The following is a 7,120-nucleotide window of genomic DNA, read 5'->3' on the forward strand; positions in this document are numbered from 1 at the left end:
CCCCCCCCCCCAGCAAGGACTAGGCCTCAAGCCATGGGCTTGCCTGTTAGAGCAATCTAGAAGAGGAGACACCAAAGGTGTTGTAGCATGGCATCTATGCTGGGTTAGGGGCTGGCCCCTCACATTGGTGCTGTTCTCCAGTGTTCTGCTAGTGGAATGACAAGCTGGATTTGGTGCATGCGTGGGTACATTTGTCTGGGATTACTGAGCACTGCTTGTTCTCGCCAACAATAGGACCATAAGATCATAAGATATAGGAGCAGAATTAGGTCATTTGGCCTATCAAATCTGCTCGCCATTTCAACATGGCTGATCCATTTTCCCTCTCAGTCCCAGTCTCCTGACTTCTCCCTGTATCCGTTCATGTCTTGACTAATCAAGAACCTATCAATATCTGACTTAAATATACCCAATGACTTGGTCTCCACAACCACCTGTGGCAACAAATTCCACAGATTCATCACTCTGTGGCTGAAGAAATTCCTCCTCATCTTCATTCTAAAATGATGCACTTCTATTCTGAGGCTATGCCTTCTGATCTTAGACTCCCACAACACAGGAAGCATTATATCCACTCTATCAAGGCCTTTGAACATTTTATAAGTTTCAGTGAGGTCACTCCTCATTCTTCTGAAGAGTAGAGGCCCAGGGCCATCAAAAGCTCTTCATACGACAAGCCTTACAATCCCAGAATCATAATTGAAAATCTCCTTTGAACTTCCTCCAATATCAGCACATCCTTTCTTAGATAAAGGGCCCAAAATTGCTCACAATGCTCCAAGTGAGACTCTACCAGCGATTTATAAAGCCTCAACATTACATCCTTGCTTTTATATTCTAGTCCTCTTGAAGACCCATGCACCATCAATTTATAGGACATGTCACTTAGGGACTTGGGCTTTATATATTTTTTGTGTGACTGTATGTTTGCTGGCTATCTTAAATATGTTATACGTGCCTTGTGGTGTGTATGACTGTTGGTACTGTGTTTTGCACCTTGGCCACAGAAGAAGGCTGTTTTGTTTACCTTACTAATGGGTACTCATATATGGTTGAATGAAAATTAAACTTGAACTTGTTGAACTTCAACTTGAACTCTGATTCTTTTTCAATCACTATGTTTCTTGTACTTTCCAATGACATTCCAGCAAGTTAGAGAATAGATCACTGAGAAAGTAAAAGATAGAGTTTCACGTCAGCTCTATTCACTGGGGCAACCCAATGGTACAGCTAGTAGAGATGCTACCTCACAGTTCCAGCAACCCAAGGTCAAAGGTGTCCTCTGTTGGCAACTGCATGGAGTTTGCATGCTCTCATTGTGACTATTGACATTTCCTCAAGTTGGTTCAGTTCTCTCCCATACCTCAAGCGTGTGCAGGTGGGTAGACATAAATTGCATTTACAACCTGATCAACTGCAGATCGGCCATTGTAAGTTGCCCCTTGTATGTACACAAGTCTTTGAAGCTGGAGGAAGTTGACAGGAATGTGGGAAGAGTAAAATGGGATTTGCATTGAATTAGTGTAAATGTGTGCTCAATAGCTGGTGCGTACTCAAAGGACCATAAGGCCTGTTTGAACAGTGTGTAACTTTATGTGCAAATTTAGATTTAATTAAATGCTGCATGATTCTGTTACAGTCATCTAGAAACTTAGAGGATCTGTTTGTAACCTTAACATAAATTTCTAGGAATTGGATTGTGCAATTGTATGTCCTTGCAGACAATGCAATTCCAGTTTAATGAAAAATAAAGTGCAAAGGAAAATCGAGGCTTCCTGTGTGGATTGTGGTCCTCAGCTTTTCTTCTGAATCTTCTGGGTATCTGATGGGTGCCTAGACTTGCATAGTGGTGTCCAATAATATGCAACTGCACCTGCCTGCCTTGCGCCATCATTTTCATTGACGGATCCATGGCCAAATCTATCTGTAGGACACTCACCTTAGAAGTAGTCTTTCACAATAAGAGTTTGACTTCTTTTGACATTGTTGAAGTTGACAAGCAAGAGAAGGCTCCAGCCTTAGTTGGATCCACTTTAAACTTCTCCCTCAAACACTTAACCCCTGCTGCCCCTCAGCCTCCCTCTTAACAACTCTATCCTCCTAGACTGTAAACCTTTTCTGGATCAGCATCCACTCCCATCCACTGATACGTCTCCTATATCCCTTTGACTATCAATCCCCTCCTGAAGACTGCTGGTTCTCTATCAATTCACAATCATGCTCTCTGAGCATGCTATCAACACCTACCAATCTGCCAGTCCTGTCCCTGCTACTGCCCCTCCTAACCATACCAGCAGAGTACATGCAGAAGTTAGTTCTTTTGAATTACTTGACCCCATATAACTGACAATTTAATATGTCTTCCCTTTTTTATGATGACAATACTCTTTCTACATAAATAACAAAATTCTAGACATATGCAACAATAAATTTAATTATGGCTGATTCATTACGAAGACTGCTGCATGTTTCTTTTTATCCTTCACATGTGGCAAGCATTAAAATAAATTCATAACTGTAATTTTGAGTGCTTACCAACCTCAGTGACACTGTCATTGCAGTGATAAGTGAAGAACTTGCACATTGTCAGTTGTTGTACTAAATGACGGACCCAGATCATATGCAACCATTAATTTGTTGGGAATGCAAAGCAAAACATGGGTGTGGGTCCAGAGCTGTGGAGTGTTTATAATACGCATTACTCCATTTATAGAGAGTTGCCAGTGAAGAAAACATCTGACTCCAATAATTGTCCTGAAGAGTTACATATGTTCCAAAGTTGTGAGTGTGTGCGTGCAGACACTGTTGTGTGTGTATATGTATAGATGTGCGTGCAAATATATGTCTGTTTAAGTGACTATACAAACTAGAAGTTGAGTCTATTTTCTATTTCTCGGGTATAGATTGGAGAGAAAACCTGAAAGACGATGGGGTAAAATCTCCAGAAGTAAATTAAGTGTGACTTCTTGGTCCCAAGTACTCAAACAACATGTTTTGCTCCATATCCAAAGTTCAGACAAACGGTTTGGACTTTGTCAGAACATCCATGTTTTGTATAACTTGCCTCACTGTATGTTGTACTGCCTGAAGTCTTGATCAGTTGCCAAATTTCTATCATGTGAATGATTAATGATGTGAATTGCATTCCTGAGCCCAAATGGGAACTATTTAGATGAAATATGAGTACTGAGTTCAGTTTTTGCCTGCTGTTAATGTAAAAATGGGGCCTTAAATTAAAACTAATAGCACTTTGGCAATTTATTTTACAGAAATTCATGTGCTTTGTCCCTTCATTAAATAATTTATAAAAATCAATATAAAACAAAGACATTGGGATCTTGTGTATAAAACAGCTAACCTCCTATGACTAAGTTAGCATCAAGATCTGAACTATAAACTAAACTTCTTGTTCACAAGTTAATCCTGGGAATGGGTAAATGCTTCTGCTCTGTATAAACAAAATGTGTGCCACTAAATTAGTGTTAATGAAATACCCTCCAAGAATGATGAGTGTCCTGTTGTTTAATAGAAAGTGATGATTATTTTTGGCATTTAATTCCAAGAACAATTCCCAGGAGTTAAATATTGTGTGAGACATTCGTATATGAAACACAAAGCAAAAATGCATCTTCTGATTTAGTAACCAGATACCCTTCCAAACTTCACTTCTTAGTGCTAACATGTTTTTAGAATGTAATCCATTTCAAAGTGCTTTTCTTTTCCCCCATTTACTACTAAAAGCCAGAAACAGCTGTGGAGAAATTATCAGTAACATGTTGTCACAGACAGTTAATTGGGTATTTGCATATGGAAGTTGAAGTACAGTAACGTGAAAATCAAATTAGCAGAGTTTCTACACTGCCAGAAGTTTTTCACTCAAAAGTCTTGAAATAGCAAGGTTTCATTTTGAAAAGAGAAAGCAACCATCACCAAGATCACAAAAGCCTTTCAATGTGTTATCTCTCCTTTAAAATAAATTGCCATGGAGAAAAAGGGGAGCAAAATTTCAACTGAAATTTCGCTGCTTTACATGACTCTCCCGCATATTATATCATTTATCATAAGCGTTTATAGTCACTCTGAGCAAACAATGACTGAGCCCATCATTCACATTCTTTACTTGTTAAGAACAATTAGCTCTGCTACCATTTCTGCCAGTAATCTGGTGATAATTTGCCATAGAAATTTTACAGTCTGTCATCATGATTCACACATCACCAAAACAGGCCCTTTGTCCTCAACTAGGGGTCTATGATGACCAAGATGGCCATCTAAGCTAGTTCCACATGTCTGAGTTTGGCTTATAACCTTCCAAAACTTTTCTGTCCATGTGCTTGTAATTGTTATGTTGCCTACCTCAACTACTTCCTCTTGTAGCTAATTTCATTTATGTAACATCATCCTCATAAAGTGGTACCCCTTACGATCCAATGGAATGTCTACCCATTCATCTTAACTTAATGCCCTCTTGTTCTTGATTTCCCAACCCTGGGAAAAAGACTGAGTGCAGTCACACTGTAGTCCTCATGATTTTATACACTTCTCTAAGCTCACCTCTCAGTCTTCTACACTCCAAGGATAAAAGGTCCTTGCCTGACCAGCCATTCCTTAAAGCTCTGTCCCTCAAGTCATTGCAATATCCTTATAAAGCTTTTCAATGCTTCTTTCTGTTTAACAACAACTTTCTTGTAGCAGAGTTACCAAGACTGGCCCGAAACATCAACTGTTCGTTTACTTCTGTAGATGCTGCTTGACCTGCTGAGCTCCTCCAGCGTTTTGTGTATGTGTTACAATACTCCAAGTGCAGCTTCACAAGAATCTCATACAACTGCCGCATAGGTTTCCAAATACTATACTCAGTACCCTGACAGATGAAGAATCCTCAGAACAACTAATTCCTATAGTTGCCTTGTTCTGGAGGCACCTTGAAGTACACTACAGAACTCATGTCTCAGTTTGTTCTACTGTACCTGTTAGTATTCTCTGCAGCCTGGCAATCAAATGAATTCATGCAGTAAAAGCAGCAGGGAGCAAAAGGTTGAGTAGAAGAAGAAAGGATAAAGAATATTGAGAGTTCTTGATGGCTAGCAGGGCAGGGACCAGTTCAGTTGTATTGCACATTCATTGAGGACCTTTCCTTTTTGTATAATTATGTGGAGTTTAAGTTTTTCTTGTGAATGTGCTGCATCTGATACTATGTGCCAGTGATGCTACTGCAAATAAGTTTTATCATTGCACCTGTGCATCCATGCGCATGTGACAATAAGCTCAACTTTAACAAAGCTTAGATCTGTTACCCTCCCCAATAAATGTCTCAGGTTATGATGAGCTCACAAATGACCACAAATTTATTTGGGACCAACCACGTACACACAGCTGCTAGAAGCTGTCTAAATTTAGATTTACAATGCACAGTTTTGCTCACACCTTCTCACAATTTCCTGATAATGGTGCAGGACAGAAATGGGGAATTTATGCTTAAAACAGAAACTCTGGAAATATTCAAGGGGTCAGGCTGTATCTTTGAAGACTTCAAAAGAGTTAACATTTCAGGTCATCTTCTGTTCTGGAACTTATGGTCTCTTATAATAGAACAACCTTAAGAATAGAAACTGCAAGTAAGAGAAATTCACTCAGTCCCCTAAGCGTGTTCTGTTGTTCCACATGATAAGGACTGTGGGAACCTCAATGCAGGTCCCATAGACCTCAATTCCTTAATCGTTTAAAAATATATTTCGTTCCCCATAAGATATAGCCTCCACCAGTTCATTATTCTTCATCACCCGCTGCAAGAAGGAACTTCCTATACTCCTCAAGTTTAAATTATTGCCCTATAATCTCCCAATTTTCAAGTTTCCATTCTTGAAACATCCTGATATCTATCTTGCCTTCTCAATTTCCCACCAAAGAGCTCCTTAAAACGGCATGACTCAGAGGAAGCTCCCCACCAACTTCTCTAGAGCAATTAGTAATGATCATTAAATTCTAGTTCTGCCTGTAACACTCAGATCTAAGGAGTGAATAAGAGTTAACAAAAACATTATTCTCCATTTCACCACAATCCCTTCTCTAAACACTCTCTTGATGTTTAGAGAGAGATGCTCAGCATCTGTTTGGCTGTAGTTGAAATTAGGGATTGATCCAAAGGATTGTTTCAAATTATAATTTTACATCCAGTCATGGCAGAATAATGTGCAACTTAAACCAATCAGACATCTCCATATTATAGGGGTGCTTCTCACATTTTTCTTCCTGGCAAACTACCCCTGTGCAGTATTCTCTACATGGCTATAAGAAAGGACTCACCTGGACTGGAGGAGGAGATAGATAATCTTAGAAATCAATCCTGAATAGCAATAGGCTGAGATGATTTATCTAAAGGATGCACTCTCTGATCCCTTATAATAGTAACAGACGTTAAACCTCTCTAGTCCCTTTGCAAACTGACTAATGCTGGATCACAGGAATTGCTCCCAAGGAAAATGTCTATTTTTTAAATACTGTACATTTTCAAGTTATGCGAAGCGTCCGTTCCTGAAGACCAACTTTTTTGTAAGTAAAGAGACATTGTTGGCTGAGATCACAAAAGTTACACTGGTGGGTTAATTAGCAACAGATTAATACATAGCTATTGTAAATTAATTTTAGATTTTGGTTAGAATTAGTTAAGTAGTACAGATCTGTATTACCGATTCAAAAAATGCCAGACCAAGGCAGCTGTTGCACCATTCAACCTGTATATGCTGATCAACTAAGAACCATCAGCAAGAGCATTAACAATATCATTGTGAGAAAGGAAAGCTAACCCTTGCTCAACAATCCCTATGCTAATTCCCCAAAGAAGTGGTTTGACATTCCTCATAATCGATTGGAGGACAGATTGTTGGAGTGCTCTGCCTCTTGGAACACTGGAGTATCCAAAGCAGCGTACATGAGCATGAAAACAAGCCTTTCAGTCCACTGAGTCTGTATCAAGCATTAACCTCCCATATACACTAACCCTTAATGAATTCTATTTGAAACTCCTTATTTGCTCATCAGCTCCCCCTAGATTCTCCTTCTCATCCACAAGGTAGGGGCAATTTATAGTGGTCATCTAACTAACCATTTCCATGTCTTG

The sequence above is a fragment of the Mobula birostris genome, chromosome 5, assembly GCF_030028105.1.
Source record: "Mobula birostris isolate sMobBir1 chromosome 5, sMobBir1.hap1, whole genome shotgun sequence".
NCBI lineage: Eukaryota > Metazoa > Chordata > Chondrichthyes > Myliobatiformes > Myliobatidae > Mobula > Mobula birostris.